The sequence below is a fragment of the Schistocerca americana genome, chromosome X (genome assembly GCF_021461395.2).
Source record: "Schistocerca americana isolate TAMUIC-IGC-003095 chromosome X, iqSchAmer2.1, whole genome shotgun sequence".
NCBI classification, from domain to species: Eukaryota; Metazoa; Arthropoda; class Insecta; order Orthoptera; family Acrididae; genus Schistocerca; species Schistocerca americana.
Window position 1 is genome coordinate 552090428 of NC_060130.1, and position 19535 is coordinate 552109962.

At 40.6% G+C, this 19535-nt stretch overlaps 1 protein-coding gene across 1 annotated transcript in view; it reads left to right on the forward strand.

The window, feature by feature from the left end:
• Positions 1 to 19535, forward strand: part of LOC124555756 — a 286243-nt gene that overhangs the window by 244128 nt on the left and 22580 nt on the right. The window lies entirely within an intron of this gene.

Below are 19535 nucleotides of genomic sequence, written 5' to 3' on the forward strand. Positions count from 1 at the left end.
TTTACGATGACTTATTAAATGTGTCATGATAGAAGATTTCGAGGAACGTTGTTTAAGTATTAGCAAAAGAAGAGTGAAATGCACAAAAATCTAACGTTAGTGACATTTTACTGTCTTTCGATTTGAAACAGGGTCTCACGCAGTGGAGGCACCTGGAAACATGTGCATCGAAAGAATCACGTCAGAGGGTATTGTCGATTCAAGTATGCTGTTTTCGACGTGAGTGATTCGCCACTTTCAGAAAACCAACGCGATTTGATGGAGGATATCTTTATAGTTTACCACTGTGGCTTACCAAATTATTGGCAATTTAACATTCTTGAAACACTGGCATTCAGGGGACAATGTTGGGGAAAATGCAAGAAAGGTCATGACGTCATTAGAAACGAAGCAGAAGTTAGTACTGGGAAATCAGGGAGAGACAATCGACTGTGACCTTTAAAGGGGAAGATCCCAGCATTTGCTTAAATCTGTTTAGGTAAATAACGGGAAACTTCTATTTTACACCCTATAGGGCTAAAGGAGTGTACAATTGCTAAAACTTGTATTTTTCTGCTTATATCGACATAACATATGGGTTTCGTGATGATTACGTGATTGATTTATGTGTGACACTGATAATTTAAACTGGGTTTCTGTTTGGGTCTCCTCTCATTGCCAGATTTACATATTTTCGTGATAGCCGCTAAATGATTCTTATTTAGGACACAAGACTTCACGTACATCAGACCATATCGAGAACAAAAGTGCGTAATATTTTACTAATGCGTTAAGTTTTGGGCAGACTTATTAAGAATAATTTTAGTTTCGCTAGGTAGAGTTTCGCCGTAAGGTTATAGTTTTAAAATATAATTGATTTTAATTCAAGCAGTGAATATTTTATACCGTTTTCGTTGGTTGTTGGTAACAACGGAAGAAGGTAAGAGAGAAATTGATCATCAGCAATATATTCTTTCACATTATCTGAAACAGCCTGATATTGCTCATGCAGATTTTGCTTTCCACTCCCGTAGAAAGCTACTGGTTATGACATAGGGATATCGTAGTCCCATTTTAAAGTTCGTTTTTGTCCACAAAAACCTTTATTGGTAGCTTTCCTGTAAGGAGCAATAAAGGTGCACGATTGAGGGCATAATATGAGAAGGATAATTACGGTACCGTTTACATTCCAATCATGTTCCTGGATAGGTTCTCAGTAGAGTGGAGACGAGCGTTGTCCTACAGTAGCAACACCTGATGCAGTTTTGTTGGTCTCTTTCACTGTATGGCGACTGCAAGGCGTCAGAGTTTTTGGCAGCAGATGCAGCGATGGACACAACCCTGGGATGCAGTTTGTAACACCTTTTTGCTAACAGCTTCATCAGATTAACTTTTGGTGTTTCACACTAGCCTCTGCTTCAGATATTTTTTGACAGGGCTGATCATTAATTTCTTTTTATGTTATTTTAACACACCGCGGCTCAAACGCCCGTCTGACCATACTGATTGACGTTTTCCTCTATTTCATGAAATCGATTAAGGCAACTGCTGGGATATTTCTATAAAAGGCGACAGCCAATTTCCTAACCCATAGTTCCCAATTCTACCTACTACTTCGTTTCTAATGACCTCATCGTCGATGTGATTTTTAATCCGAGTCTTCTTTTCTTTCTTTTTTCCCCAACATTGTCCGTTGAATACAACTGTCTCACGACGGTTACATGGTCGCATTTCTTCATGTTTGCCAGTACTCAGATGGACTATTGTGGTAAAACGGAAAAATGTTCTCCTTCAAAGTAAATAGCAAATAACTCACGTCGAAAAGATCATACCACAAACGAGAATACTTTATGACGTAATTTTTTCGATCCACTTACTCCATACATGGCACGAACGTTTCAGCTGCTGCTGCGAACACCCCTTTATAAAATGCAAAGAGGAAAAAATGTCACAAACGTTGGACTTTTTACCGTTTCACGCTCTGTTTGTTAACGTTCAAACAACGTTCCTTATCACTTTCAACTACGCCACATTAATTAAGTCACCAGAAGAATAAGTCTAGAATCTCAAATAAAAAAATTATGATTACTACATACTCATAACGACCTGTGTGATAACACACCAAACAAGATCTCCATGAAAGTATTCACCAATCAACTTGGTTGAAGAAAATTTGCCTGTGGTTGTAGGTTACCTATTTCAGTGTTCGTAACATCATAAGTTGCATGAGCAATGGTCACGACGCTGTTGTCTATGCGATGATATCAGACGCAATGAGGTTTACAACGTAATTAATGAATGCTCTCCTATTTAGGCTTTGTGTTTAACCTGCGCCACGCTGGCCATCCGACCACTAAAATACACAGCACCACGGCATCTCAAGTGGAAAGCAATAGTTCCTGTAGAACTGTCCATATCCTACTGTGCTGCCAGTTCATGCAGCCGGTCGTTATGTGGTTTTATTTCAGTGATTAAAAAGTTAATTATAATGTTCACATTGGGAATGAAATCCATCTCAAAGCAGACAGATATTCATCGAATGTGGCCCACCCTTCGTTACGACAAAACCATTACCCAGACATGTGTATAGTATTGTTGAGATGCTTCTCGAATCGTATACTTAGCGTGGGCTTTCGATTCACATTTCAGGTAACCATTTATAAGAAGGATGAACAAATCTTCTTCATTTCTGGTAGCATCAGACGAACAACGTAGGGTTGCACTGTGGGTAATCCACATTGAACACTATGCATATCAACTACCAACTGGAGGAATGAGGTATGGATTGGGCAATGACAGAAACACTGTCATTATTAGGCTTCCTTACATTGGGAAGTCTTATGCTGTTAATTAACCAATCGTACTTCAAATTCGCAATATGCCTATTTTTCATTGTACATTAACTTGTGTTGTTGAAATTACTGGAGCTCGATTGCGATTCGTTCACAGATCTCCACTTTCGCAAATTCACCTAATTTATGACGATACAGTTCCATAGTTTCGTTGTTTCCAGAGAGTCCAAACTGCTCAAGGTCTCCATGAAATGCGTGTGCTTGGGTTATAATGCTGTTCAAGTACAAAAGTTTTCTTCATGCCATTTCAAGCTGTTGCATGTGCACACAAAACAATAGGTTGAAAATAATTATGGCAATAAAAACGATAAATGTTTGTTTCGACTCTCACTCAGACTTAAAACATTTCGTCACATCGTATTAGGTTCAGACATGCCACTGGTGAATCAGAATTCGATAGCTAACGTCTCTTTGCGTGTAGTCAATTACGATTATATGTGCAGGATACGGCTCCTAGACAGTACAAAATTTTTCGTCGCGTTATTTCCCTTTCAGACAATCGCACATTTGACTACTCGTGAAATAAACCGATATTTGGCACCTATTCGCAGCTTAAAAACGACTGCGATAGGCTTTGGTTTCGAATTGCGGGAAGGTAGCATTTCTTTGTCTCATCCGTTTAAGTGCTGAGTTCTAATCCCAGTCGAACACAAAATTTTATGCCACGTTATTTAAAGTTTAACCATTTCCAGAGTTTGTTATTTGTGAATGGAGCCATATTTAAGATCTTTTGTGGGCCGTTAAAAAGGCTAGTAGATGCTGACTTGCAGACACAGGTTCAGGTCCAGAACAAAAAAAAAAAAAAAAACTTTTTAATATAATTTCAAGCTTAAACTGTGTTATTGTAATGCATTTATTGTAATAATTTTGAGTTTACAAACGTTGAAGAGTGCGCCATCCCTAATAACGTGTTCCCTGATATTTGCTTTATCGTGGTATTAATATGTATCTGGACTGTGTGCCCAGCTGAAGAGCGTTCTCTAGTGGTCTGTTGAAGTATCCGTTTTGTATAATTGCACGTCTGTACCGAAAAGAGAGCATGGGACCTGCAAGACATTTACCTTACGTGGGTTGCATACAGATCGGGCGAAACGCCATCCAAGTCGTTCACATACTTCTGAGCACGATAATACAGTAAAGAAACCAGCAAAATTACATGAATGACTATTTTGTGTTTATGCGAAGCTCCACGATGAGTACTGAAACATATTCGCGGGCATTTATGGAAGCTGACATCATTATCCAAATAGTTATGCACTGATGTTCGTGAATAAGGCTCTCAACTAAAAAATAATTACAAGTTAACACGTCGACAGTATGCTTGACACGATTTTGACAACCAAACTGTTGTTACTAGTGTAACAAGCACTATAATTAATAGTGTATTACTTGGTAGTGTGAATACAGCATCAAAGAGTGGCTTAGGCTGTCATTTTTGCCTAAGTCATTGAATGTGGGGTCATCGAGGATCAATCGTCATTATAAAGTGCAATGAATCCATCATGCTGAGTAAGTGATGTTGGAGGAGGAGATCTGGACGCGGTTTTTCTTTTCGACGCTGTGAAAATTCCATCACATTAACTTTATGAAGAAGAGCCTAGAAATGGACTTTCCTCATGGCACCCTGAAGTCGATATTCAGAGACATTCACAGTTGACGGACCGTTATAAATAAAACGTTTGTCAACATTGAAAGAGGACTGTTTCAACCCTCCTTCACGTAATTTGCATTTGTACTTCCTAGCGTACTCTATGAGTTGTCTGCTATTTTTGTTATTATATGTCTATGCTGCAAGAGGAATTGCGAACGAACCCATTTTTATTGATTTTTTTATGTTTCGCATCAGCAATTTTTTACCTTTTTCCCATAATTTCCACGATGAATAAGGCCGGTGTACGAGTCAGTGTACGGGTACTGAATGTGCACATATACCATTATTGATCTTACTTCTTTGTGCGGAGTCTTGGGAACTTTCCGTTCAAACATGGCTTGTGAACTCATGTGGTCGAGGCGGAGAGAGGTCCCGCCTTTCTTTTTTTTTTTTAAGTTTTCGATCGACTAAACAAGTCATTGCGTCAAGTCAAGGGAATTTTCCACAAATCTCTGTTAAAAATATTGGCCGGAAACTGGTGTGGATACAGAACAACGACCTCCTGACTTTTTTAGCGTCCTTCTGATTGGGCAGTCGCCTGGGGCCTCGTTGGCGGTTTTTGCTATTGGACCGCTGCCCCGTACTGTGTAAAGATGCGCCGGACAACCGCAGCTAACGACAGTATGTAGAAGGTTTAGAGAAACTTTTCCTGGAGGCGCCATGGTAAGTGGATCGTTTTCTCCGAAGCACACTTCGTATAAGTTCCAAATTCTGTTGGGATCCGTTATGTAATCCTCGCATTTATGTGAATTATCAACCAAGAGAATTAACGCTCTGTGGTGTCATGTGAAGCGAATATTCAAATAGATTCGTTATTACTTTTTTTTCGAACCGTGAGTACGACCTCTGCATCAAATTATCATTCTGATAATCAACAGATGATTTGTTTGCTGAGCGGAACGAATGCCTGGATATAAATTCAAATCTGCATGTGCGGAATTCTAGCAGTCGTAACCTATTTTTGATGACCGGACTTCGAAGTTAACGCCCACTGATAACAGGCCCATACAATCTTATCCTACTCCAATCTCTGATTAAAACGAATACTCACGAGTCAAAGAAGTGTTAGTAGGTTGGGATTTATTGGAATTATTGTACCTTTTGTCAGTATGGTGGACATAGCTTCTTGTTTCTATTGATATCCGTCTTTAATGATAGTGTATGCTGGTATGAATATCCTGTACTACTACCTTCCCTAATTTTTGACATATACGAGTGCTTTATGTTGCGATGTTCAGAGATTGTTGCGTTCCCATGAGTACCCATATTCTATCATCTTTGAGAAGAGATCTAATATGAAATGCAAAGAATGTTCAAGGGAAATTCCCTCCCCTCTTGAGGAACCATACTAATAACATTGTTCTTGCCATACCATATGTGAGTTGAGAGTGAAGGTCGGTCTACTTAATGAATGTTAGCTTCATGGAATATACTCGTAATTCACTCTTCGCTCTCACCCTACGTAGATTCCGCCCTTTTATTAAACCCTCTGTGACGTCGCCGATACCAGATGCACTGCTTCAGAAATGAATAACGTATATTTCCCAAAAAGCATAACCCAGATCGTCATTCTGAATCCTCAGTATTACTTTCCGTGTCGTTTCCCAAATAAGTCATTGACTGAAATATAAGTATCCTTTCACAGTAACTTCACATGACATTGAACATGTTTCAAATGGGATATTCAGGTAATAACTTTTTCCGTAGTATTGAAAGGACTCATAATAATTTTCAAAATTTCATAGCATATATCAGAAAGTGTTATCAGATAAATAAGAAATGAGACATGAATAAGAATCAGGAACCGAAGCAGGAGGCTTTTGGACGACATACATAAAACTATTAACATATGGGTGTCAAGTCAACTTTCTTGAAAGTCCATCAACTTGAAGGTCCAATCGTGTGGGGAACTGATAAAGCATTACACAAATCTTCGTTATCTCTCCAAGGCATGTCAGAATGGAGACTAGACCTGCATACCGAAAGGCCTGTAACAATGTGTGTTCCATAAGCCGGGCTGAAATGTGTGGGAGCGCCATTTTACATAATACATACGTCAGTAGCTGAGATCAGTTGCTATACTAGATTGCCTCAACCTGTTTGGTTCCACCCCATAAAAGACAGTGTGCATTAAAACCACCCAACGAAACTGTTGCTGGGGTGACTGGGTGCTTAGGAAAGGTACTACGCAATTTGTTACTTCTCGATGATGTTGAAGGTAAATGCTACAAATATTAACTTTTATAAACGTTCGTAATCATACAGCTATAACGACCAATGTGGTGTTAATCAACGTTTATTCGCTAAACATTTTGTCAAGAACAAACGCGCTCATTCTTCCTTATGCTCATTGAGAGATAGTTCAGTAATTAAAATATGGTTAACGTTTACATAAAGTTGGCGTGAATGTTTCAGGAAAACGCATTTCCTATAGCGCTATGCAAATCACTGGACAAACGGGTAATAGCCTTTGAAGTTCCGCTAATCTGTGGAAGCAACCTTTACACTGGCACTGGAGAATTTCTGTTGACGACACTAAGGCGACGTAGGGTAAGCTCACCTGGTGGAGGGAAGTAGCGTCATTTTGCATAGTCCCAGCAGCAATGATGAGAGGAAGACTGGGGGGATTTTGGCATGTGGAAAGGAGGAATTTCACAATGGTTTTGAGGCTCCGTGTTTCCTACCCATGCGCTCCAGAAGTTTCGCGAGTCCCCTTAGGAATGTCTAACGTGAAAAGTGGCGGAGAATACTTTAAGTCTTAAGCAAGCGTAATGGGCTGTTTTATAGAGGTAACTGGGCTGACTCTAACAATTCCGTTAGAAATCTACACATTTCTTTCAGCTGTTCCAGAGTATACCAACTACTGTTTTAAAGCTCCAAAACGCAAATCAAGCAATGTACGGATATTTTTTTTGCATTCAACTGTGAAACTGGGAGAGTCTTCCATATGCTCATCTCATAGACTCTAATAAATCCCACCCTGCCTTATTTGACATATGACAGATAGATGTAACAATAAACAACAATATTTTACTAGTGTGACCTGACAATAGCTTTAAACCCTAACAATGGTGGTCTCGGGGGGGTGGTGATGCCTCGCTTCGCTGTTGTATTATGGATGTACAAGCGACACTGTCGACGAGAAGATACTCTTTTGAATACTGGTTTAGAGTCTCATCCTTTTTGCACAATTTTAAATGCCCCACTACAGTTGATATTGTCCTGCAATAAGTAGTACAACACGCTTTCGCAAGATACCTACAAACAACTAGATCTGTATATGAATTCACAAGCCGTTAAATGATGTTTGCATTAGTAAAACCACTTTGCGGAAACGGTCCATTTACTATTTCGCTGTATTTTCATATCCAAAAAGGAGCAACCTCTAAGATATTTTCCCGTAGTAATACAGTTTCACCAAGAATAACATGTATCGAGCATATTTAAAATGATTTATCATTCAATGGGTGGATAATGGTGAAGAGATTCTATTAACATAGCCACAAAACAGTCAAAAATAACATTTTAGCGAAAATGGTGTGACGCGTTGGTTTAGAATTTACCATATCCCTGAGATGCAACTAGATGCAACAATCTGATGACCTATAAAGTCTACTGATGGCTCCCAGTGAGATCAAGCGTAATGAAAAAGCAAAGTCACGCGACGGATAACTAATGCAATCTCAATTAAACAGGGAAGGTCTAATTGAATGTGATATTTGTATACAAAAACTCTCATGGAAATACAGATAAGAGTTTCCATCAAGCCAATAAATGGAACTAAAAGTCAGTATAACAACCTGATTTACTGTAACATACATTTTTATGATTGTAATCACTGGATGAACAATACAAATAACTGCAAAAGGGCACAAAAATTTAAATACATGTACGATAGAATTTGGCTCAAGGTGGGTGGGTTTCAGGCAGAATGATACAAAAATGGTGTCCACGAAGATGTAGAAAAGTATGAACATGTACACGTTCTCTAGCATAAATACGTGTTGAGTGCAGATTTTGGAAGAACTGCCCGTAACAATGAGAAACATTAACTTACAATCTACCGTTCATTTTGAAACTCTGATCACGAACTAACTTAACGACGGGTAGAAGTCGACCTTGAAGTATTAATGTCTTTCCTCTTTGACGGCCGGGAAAACATCTGCCAATTTTAACAGTGGTTATGCATCATCCAGAACGATCGCTGAGGACCTCCAAATACCTGAGCGAACGACGAAATTGTTGTTTGGTTCCAGACTAAAAGTTGTTCTAAAATGGTACTACTGATCACTAACGGGCAAACTGAAGAATGCTACTTGGTCTAAAATTCCATAATTTCAAGAGAGAAATGTTCTTTTCCGTCGTGACAACACGCCATTGCAATTTTCTCAACTATTTATCCCAAACTGTGTTACTTCTTCTCGAACTTATGGTACATCGATTTTATTTGCCGCAGCCGGCTTTCAGTGATTACTTTTTTCATCTCTGAACTTGAATTATTGGCTAGGCGGATGTAGATGCATATAAAAGGAGTGGCTTGTGCAGATGGGAACCTTTAATGTGCTCAGCCGGGCATTGCTAATTTTACCGTCCATGTGAAAACGTTAGAAAATCGTTGTAATAAATGTATGGAATGACGAGGTTACTAAGTTAGAAAACAATTTTTGATAAAATACTGTGTACTTGAATCATTGTGTTGTTATCTGGTGTAATACAGATTTGATCAGTATAGTACATCGTGAGCGAACAAGAGATTCCCGTTCTTGTTGGACGATCAGACCGCACTTCTGCCACGGCGACGGTATTGGAGAGAGGAATGGTGACCTCCTCAGGGAAGGGCTGGAGTTGCTAATCGCTTCTCCGTGACTTATTGCCCGGTCGTGGGATCACCTGGGAGCAGTGAGGACGCCTGTTCGACGAGAAGACAATCGAACCCGCACTGTTCCTTCTCTACAATACGTCGGCTCTCTTTTCACACGCACAACATTCTTATTCGTATTGGAATACATAGTGTAGGCCTGTGCTTAAATTAGAAAGATATTTTTTTATTGTTTTGCATCTTATCTGTCTTATTGTTAACTTTCACTCAAGCTCTGTGAGCCATTTACGACGTTTAAAAGGCATTTTTTCACGGTGTACACATTGTGACACGGGATCTGTGGTTTAGTATGTTTTGCAATGATTCTCGCAACTGTGTGTTCATTCTAAGTAATTTGCTTCAAAACAGGTCTTATATTCTTTATTTCTGTAGAATTCGCGTAAGAAAATATACAGCAGATAGTATTACGAAACTCTTTCGGTACGTTATTTCTCTTTCATAAACTTGGTTCCAAATTGACTGTTATGCTCAATACATCACTATGCAGCTGTTAAACACAAGATACTCATGTACTTTTTCCGTGTGTATACGTGTGTATGAGTTCACAGTGATAACAAACAGCTGGCAACCTCCATCTCCGTGGATTACACTTATTCTGTGGGTGATCCACATAGCATCTTAAGTATATATCAGCTACACCGTATAATATCTGATACGAACAATCTACAACAGGCATGTTACCATCAATAATTTCTTCGCCTCCTTTTAAGTATTATAGTTATACATCTAACTATGTTCCGATCACTTTGGAGAGTTTTTTTCGAAAGATGTCAGAATTGACTCCTAAATTGTGAATATCTTAATATTTTTACTTTCAGTAAAGAAAAATTTGTTCCATATCACTTATAATATGCGTATTAAGTAATTACACAGTAACAGTTGCATATCAGGTACCACGTGGTTCGGCCCCATTCTCACTCTGTACATGCCCAAAAAATAATTTTGTTTGGAAGACTCTTTTAGATAACTATATATTGTTATTTCACTTATGAAGTACTTTAGTTTGGTTTCTTTCCTTTATGTATAGTTAGGTAATGAGTAAGAATACTGTCTGCACGCAAAATGATAATTTCTCACGCTAAAAGAAACATCTAAGAATTTAGGAAAGTAATACTACCTGAGCGTCCTGTTGCGCTTAATTGGTACGAGGCAGTACTTATTTTGGATGACGATGCAACGGACTGAACTAACGGAAACCTAAAACAGAATGCCCAGATGGTGTTTTTAGCCACTTCACTCGAAGCAACGTCTGTATATGCATCTAGGAGTTCGTTAAATTTAATAATGTCATTCCTGTCACTTTATCACCCCAAGAGAGATGCACAAAACCATTTAACGTAGTTGGATATTGTCTCGTTCCCTAATTTTATCACAATCGCAGTGGAAGGAATAGACATTTCGTGGCTTAGATACACCGAACCAGCATTTGCTTTGAAATCTTCTGTGTTGAGTCAGTGACATTTAATTAAACGTGACGTGTGATACGACGCGCGTCTGCACTCCACGTGTTTTTAATTTCTCGTGGCGCTGTCTCGGTCCATAAAATGATCTGTCAGAATTAGCTCTTTTAACTACATGTGAGCGTCCTGCGTTTATTTTCAGTTTATCTGGCGACACAGAAATTCTACCATGTGAACAGTAGAGATATACCAAAGTACTTGAATTTTATTCCCCTGATTCCTAAATGTTACTCAAGCCCGGTTTTAATTCAATAGATAGCTAAATCTGATCTGTATTTGTCAAACAAAGAGATACAAGTCTTAACTTCGAAACAGTCTGTGCAACTTCCTAAACAATATTTATACACTGGTGTGCAAAACGTAAGGACGGAAATAAGTTTGACATCATGTGTCACTGCCGAGTAACATAACTCGATGAAACTTGCACGACAAACAGTAAAAATGGATACCGTATAGCACAGAAGATAACTGAGAAAAATATGCAATGAAAAGAACAGAAATGATTCATTTTGAGATATTAGTTATACTGAAGTCACCGGGACTTATGATTGGTAAGGAGGTTGGTAACGAGTTCTTGTTATAAGTCATTTCATTCCTCCACCAACGCTGCTGACAACTGCTACATTGTCGGTAATCGTGGTCGACCACCGCCTCTCTTTCGTGCAGCAGTGGCTGAGGTTCGGAACGCTTCCCATGCACGTGGAAACAATACTGTGAACAGTACCATACTCCTAGGCTATAATCGTCTCCCTTCTTCCAAGTTCTTAATGATCCTGTCCCGTGTTAAGTCATCCAGATGTAACTTCCGGGCCATGTTGTAGTGAAGAACACCACAAAGGCTCACGGTAACTGCTAGCTGATTAACATACACAGTCTTCTCCCGTTCGTTCAACTACCTGGCGTTACGGATCCTGAACAGGTTGGCGCTGTTACCACGAGCATAGAGATTTTCTGCTTCCCTGCTTCTACGATAAAAGCCATCCGACTCACAGTAAAGGTTTACCAGGTCACGAGCAAGTTAATCAGTCTTCGAGAAACAGAAAGAGGGAGGGATATTCCAGCAATAATTGCATAGTGCTTGCGGACATATTTTCATCTTCGAGTTCTCTACAAATGAATAGTGTATTTTTGTATTTTCTTTTTTAGGGAAAATAAGGCACAGAAAAGTGTTGACTTTATAGAGGAACAAAACTGAGCAATTTTCTTCCATATGTTCACAACAAATACATTTTATTTTAAGTAATAATATATAAGCTCCGGGAAAGCTTTCATTCTATTTACGATGAGTACAAAATACTAAAACAAGATTTTCCTTAGAGCCAGCAGCACGGTAGTTGATCCAGTATAAACCCATGTCTTTCTCAGGCACTTGCTTCCTGATCTGCAGCCTTTCCCTCCACGCAATACGCATTATCTTGTACCGTCTCGTTTCTGCTTTGTTTGCTATGCACTTGGTAATGAAGGACCGTTGGAACCAAAGTTTTCTAACGAAAACCGACTTCTCGTTTCTTCATGTTCTACTAATAATGTTCTTCCTGTCAAATTATGAAAAAGTAATTCTTATATTGCCCGCCTGGCTAGCCGGGCGGTCTAACGCGCTGCTTCCAGAGCGGGAAGGCGTGCCGTTCCCCTGCACGAATCTGCCCGGCGGATATGTGTCGAGGTACTGTACACCGGACAGCCTGTGGATGGTTTTTAACGGGGGTAGGACGTCAGACGGGCCGTCTTATAGCAGGAGAGGCACCACAGGACATTTTAATTTCCACTGTCTATACTTTTACAAATAAATTCATAAAAATTTGTCAGCATGACCAAGAAGTATTCAGGATTCACACTGATAGCAGTGGACGTTGAAACACATAACAAAAGCATTTTGTTTTATATGTGAAATTCGACCAGTTTTTCCGATACCATTGGCTGCATTAACTGCTTTAGATACACTTTTCTTCATAAGTAAGAGAGATTCTTCAATGAATTTTCCACAGCATACAAATCATACGTAAAGGAGTATGAAATTTTAGAATTTATTTAATTTATGAAAAAATGACTCCGTTATTACATTTTATACTTTATGTTTAGAAAAACTCAAATTGTATAGTTATCTATGCCAATTTTTACCACTATTTTTAATAGATTTGGAAAATTCTAGAGTTTTTCATTAAGGAGTTCGTGTTTAATAAGCATACCAAGTTTGATAGTAATATGATATTTATTTTGGATGCTACATGCACCTAAGTACACAAAATTTTGTTTTGCGGAAAATGGCCGTTTATTTTCTGCTTGTATTTGGCAAAGTATTAGAACTGTCCAGCAACATGAGCAGGATCTTTTTCGTTTTCAATATCAGTCTCCTTCCTCTTCACATTCCTATGATGCAGTCTTCTTGAATTTATGAGCTCCGAAACTGATTTATCTGCTTTCACTACACGCTCTCTGTCTATCGCCTACAAAGCTTTGATACAGTTCACTCCAGGCTTAATTCCCATTTTGTCTAATACGTATTTTCTGCTTCGCACACCGTCATTAAAACATGAAACTGCATCATAAACACCAATAGCAAGTGCATTTCTTCCCACAAAAACGGTTTTTGGCAGTCTTTCCGTACACATTGGTTAAAACTTTCATTTGGGTTTTGGGTACCACCATGAAGGCATTTCTTCAGTAAGTTTTCATTTGCATGGTCTCTGAATATAGGTTTGATGGCTTCCATTACAGCAGTTGGTAGAGAATTCCTACGATGATATTCTTCACCACCAGCAATTGACCTTTGGTAGCCACACCATGATTCACTTCCTTTTGGGCATAAGTTGTGGATAGGGTTATTGTCTGTGGACATTTTGTGGAAGTATAAGGCCCAAACTGCTTGCTTAATACTTTTCAAGTCCATGTGTTCCTTCTTATTACCAAACCATAATATGTCTGTAGTTTGTCAACTTCTGCATCCGTCAGTCTCCCTCTCCCTTTTATTCCCTTCCCATCAGATAATTTTTTTCCTGACAAATCTTGTCTCAGCCTTCTAAGTCTAGTACGAAGTCTTATCTGTACATGTCCTACACATTCTAACTTCTGCACAATAGTCTCAGCTCCATATGGTGCACACTTTCTAACCTCAAGGAAATCTTTACTGTCACCATCATCAAGGTACTTCACATAACGCAGGCCACGGGAGGCAACAGATCTGGTAAACAAGCTTACAACTCCCTGCACTTCCCTACCTCCACTAGAGCCTTTATAGTTCGTATTACATACATGATCTGCAATCCCTTTCACACAACTATGACAAAATTTACTGAGTACTTCAACATCTAGTACCCTACCAGTGTCAATAGATGTTGCTGTTACAACACCATTCAATGAAGTGTGCCGTCTTTTTTGCCAGCTACCATCAAAAGCAGCCACCATGTCCCTGTCACCATCATTTTTTACAATAGATTCTTTTCAGCACTTTTCATTGAAGATTCTACAACTTCTTTTACAGCCTCAATCAGTAAGCCATTATACCTCTCAAAACTTTGCTGGAGGAGGAGGAAGATTCATCCCTGCACAAAGTGTTCTTGCAGCCTTCTGTCCCCTACGAATACAGCGAATGCCATATGCTACCCTCATATTCACATCATAACATTTGTTTGCGATTTTAGATGTCATGCAAGACGCACCAACGTTGCATTTGCTGTATATCACAGATAAGTTCGTAGCAAGGCCTTTCCTGGCACTCTTATCTTCCATCAAAGAAACACACTGAACACCAAAGCAATGCTTGCCCATTACATTGTCCAATATTAATTATGACAGTATGTTAACATCAACGATAATATTACATGAACCTTCAGATCCACAGCCTCCATTTTCATTAGCACCAAAAACAAGTTTCCTTCTAGAAGCACTCGGTAGTGAATTGTTTACTGGCTCTGAGAGGTTGCAGTTTTGTGCCACTGGTGTAACATTTGTTGCAACACCCTTTATTGTGTATCTGTTGCCGTTGTGACGTTGTTTGCGGTTGAAGCAACTAATTCTAGGCAACCTGTGCGATAATATGCCACAAACCAACACAAAACAACACAGCAAAATGAATATTGTGTCGAAGATCACAGCACCACTCTGCACGCCTTTCAAAACATAGAACAAACAAAACCAGCGATCAAAACAATGCATGTCGATAGCAGCAGAGAAAGTATCGATATCGATAGTCCTTTATTTCACGTATGACTATCTTTGGCACCAATATTACATTAGAATTCTACAGAGCGAAATACACTTAGGTATGACAGAAGAATGCTGTGCAGAGGGGCATGGCGCTGCACCTTCATACACTTAAGACCAAATTACGTACCTTATAACTCCTCAAATATATATCTTTTATACATCAAATTATTTAGGATGATATGTGCTACAAAATAAGCGTATTTTTTTAAAAAAACTATTATTTTAAATTTTTTACGTCCGACCCCCCCTAAGGCGGTTTTCCATCTGCCTCGGCGAATGCGGGCTGGTTCTCCTTATTCCGCCTCAGTTACACTATGTCGGCGATTACTGCTGTCTCAACGTACGCGTACATCGTAATTACTCTACTGCGCAAATATTGGGGTTAGACATGTCTTGTATTAGACGTTCCCCAGGGGAGCCCACTGAGGGCCGAATCGCACAATAACCCAGGGTTTGGTGTGGGGCGGCGGTGAGGTGGGTGGACTGCTGTGGTCTGTTGTGGAGTTGTGAACCGCTGAGAGCTACGGCGGAACGAAGTCTCTCCGTCGTTTCTAGGTCCACGGTTCACTACACAATACACAATACAAATTCTTATATTTGATAAGCGATATCCATTTATCATGAAAACTGAAACAAAGAAACACAATAGAGCAACTCCACCTAGCAAAACAAACAGGAAACGATATCATGGAACTGACGGGACGAAAATAAAGCTTCTTAGAAAGTCGTTCATCTTTACGGAGGATGAGAGCTAGTGGTCCATACATAGATCATCCTTACCGTCACCGATGGCATTTCACATCGATAGAAGTGGCGTTTAAGAGGGATAACAGAGTCTTCTGAACTAAGACAAGGGACTAAAAGTGTGGTAATTGGCTAACTACAAGAATACGTGACGAAGACGCCGTCAGTGAAAAAAATGCAAGGGTAAGAATATGGTAGGGATGGGGCTGGAGCCATTCAGGGTAGTGATCAAGTGACACTGAGGAGGACGCGGCACAGATCCGAATAAGTCACCCGCAAACCGCAGGCGCGTCGTCTGTATTTTTTTCGAAGCGTGATAGGTATTTTGTCCAGTCTAGAAATAACTCAAATTTAGAAAACTTGGAGAATTATTCTGCCAGAAGCACTGAGGCATAACGCATTACAGGTAGAAAATAATTCCAGTGCGATCGGAAAAGAAAAGAATCAACAGTGTATTTAAAATCAAGTTTTCCTTAGTGTAACCCTAAATAGCAGTCTCGTCCCCGCAGGAAAGATATGCGCCACGCTACTTATCGCTGACATCGTTTGTAATTCAGTGTTCAACCGAGACGGGCAACGCTGTAATTCACTGTCCAGTCACATGAATGTGATCACCTGTCGAAAGCCTGAATAAGCACCTTCTCGAGCACGGGCCGCTGTGAGACATGCAGGAAGAGACGCAACGAGGTTCTGGAAGGTACCGGTATGGATGTGAAGCCAAGCCAACTACAGTGTCGTGGACAGCTGTGCTACGTTTCTCGGTTCAGGGTCCACGGTGGGAACAGATCAGTCGAGGTGGTCCCACAGATTCTCGATTAGGTTTAAATCCGGAGAGCTAGGTGACTAGGGGAGTACAATAAACTCATCCTGGTGCTCTTCGAGCAACACACTTACAGTGTGCGAGTAATATGACAGTTTGCGTTGTCCTGCTGGTGGATGACATTGTGCCAAGAAAAAACAAACTTCATGTAGGGGCGCACATGTTCGCCAGGATTACAAACATACTTGTTTTGATCCACTGTGCCTTCCTGAATGACGAGGTCACGAAGGAAATGCCATGAAAACATGACCCAGACCGTGACGCTCACTCCTACGGCCTGGACCTATCCGACAATTATTGCAGGATGTTTGCTTTCTATGCGATGAAGAATAAAACGTGATTCATCTGGAAAGGCTACCTGTCGCCACTCAGTGGACATCCAGTTGCGGTATTAGCGTGCAAAATCCACCTTTCGTCGCCGATGAACAGCAGTCAGCATGGGTGCAAGATCCAGGAGCCTGTTATGGAGGCCCTTGCGCAGCAACGATCAATCAACGGTCGTCGAGTAGAAACAGTAGGTAGCCACTTGGTCCTTCTGAACTGCCAGTTGCTCACCAATTACAGGGCTATTAGCCCCTACATTTTTTCGCAACCGTCTTTCACCCCTGTCAGCTACGGTCTGCGGCGCACCATAGTAGTTTTGGGTGAGGGAACCAAACAGCTAGATCATCGGTCCCATCGGATTAGGGAAGGATGGGGAAGGAAGACGGCCGTGTCCTTTTGAAAGCATCACCCCGGCATTTGCCTGATGCGATTTAGGGAAATCACAGAAAACCTAAATCAGGATGACCAGACGCGGGTTTGAACAGTCGTCCTCCAGAATGCGAGTCCAGTGTGCTCCGCCCCTTCGCTCGGTACGGTGCACCTTAGTTTCTTCGACGCCGATTTGGGATAGAGCCATTTTTTCATGCACGGTGTAGATTAACCACGGCCGCATGCTACCAGTTTACAGACTTCACCGTTTCGGCAATGCTTCCACCCTTGGCCCGAAAGTGAATGATCATGCCCTTATGGATATCAGACAAATTGCTGCGTGTCCCCATTACAACTTCTGAACCGTTTCCCCCGTTCGTTCGACATGCTTTGTGTACCTCCAACTGATAGTGCTGCACCGGGCGCCTGTGAGTGGTTATTTTACATTTCCATCGAGCATAGACGGTGGTCACTGGTCACATTGATAGGACTGGGCCGTGTAGGTACTCTGAACAGAAGTAGAAAGAATACTGTGAAAAGTGTTGATCGATATCAGAAAAAAATATGTAGTTCGTGTTGCGTAAAATGACGGGGTGCAGTGGTGGTTGTTACAACATAGTGGTATGTATAAGGGTCATGAGATGGCAGAGCTTCGCTTTTCCGCAGTAATTAAAATCGAAATAAAATTTAGCGATGTATCTCAAAGTAAGTGACTAATCATTAAGATTGATGGGCAGTGTGTGAGAACCAGACAAAATTTTGTAACGTAGGCTTTTTAGAACTACCTGTCAGATCAACGGTACAGAGTTCGTGCGCCTAAGGTAGAAAATACTTTGAAAATAGTAAAATAGTACTTCCTATGGCTTACTCTGCCTATAATGCAATGGTTAGCTGAGGAGAAGAGCACATGAAAAATGTTGTGATGTCATGTGTAGCAAGAAATCTCCTAAGCGATTCTTAGTGTGACATTGTGGGTGATGTGTTGGTAAATGTGCCAACACCCTGTAGATAGACGGGGCCGAAATGCACGCTATCTAACGCAGACGGGCGTGAATTCTGGAACAGGATAAGTAGTGAATTCTAATAAGAAAAGTATGCAGCTCCTCGAATACTTATCTTTTATTTATCCTTGTTGTTTACAGCATTCTGGATGAGACATTTCATACGATAACTATCAAACTATGTAAGGCTAATGGCGCCTTGCTAGGTCGTAGCCATGGACTTAGCTGAAGGCTATTCTAACTGTCTCTCGGCAAATGAGAAAAGGCTTCGTCAGTGTAGTCGCTAGCAAAGTCGTCGTACAACTGGGGCGAGTGCTATATCGTATCTCGAGACCTGCCTTGTGGTGGCGCTCGGTCTGCGATCACACAGTGGCGACACGCGGGTCCGACATGTACTAAATGGACCGCGGCCGATTTAAGCTACCACCTAGCAAGTGTGGTGTCTGGCGGTGACACCACAATGGGATGCCAAGCGGAAAGCTGTTAGGAGGTGTAGTCTCATGAATATGCAAATATTGACAAAGACACTCCTGAAGGCGGTACAGGTGTCTCACGAGATGATTTCGAAGGCAGGATTTTTGTGTTATGTCGTCTGGCCTCAACATAAAGTTTAGAAGTTCATGAGTTTTCCACACGCCTTGGTGATCGTGTGTCTGTGTGTTAGGCAGCCAGACCTACTGAAAACCGTGCGGTGTTTTTCTAGTCGGTAGGCTGTGCCCGACTTTGAGAATGGAGTACATACCACGTCTACGCTACAGGAAAGGGGGGGGGGGAGGAATAAGAAGATTTTCTATTCTTCCCCCACCCTTCCGAAATCTCGATCACATGATATTTTATTTATTCATTACAGAATTCTCATACACTTCAGTACTCTGAAATATTAATAAGTTTTTGTGTCAGCTATAATTTTTAATTTCTGTGGCATGACGCGTCTCGCAATTTACCAACTTATTTATATAAGAAACGTCAGTTTTACAGTTTTAAACCGTCCCTCCTCCTGCTCCGTCGATAAATTTACGGGAAGCAACGGCCATAGTGGTGTTGGCTTGCCGCGCTAAATCAAAGAAATTTCTGTGATGAGCGAACACGTTCGTTATCGGTCTACCTCGGATGGCGCTAAAATGGTTAACACCCAAAACGTCGGACAAAATAGTCTTCAATTTATTTGTTAAAAATTTGTACATGCAACTTATTATCTGCGTTAAACAGCGAGACTGGACGTAGGTTTTTTTTCGTGTTACCTGCCTTAACTA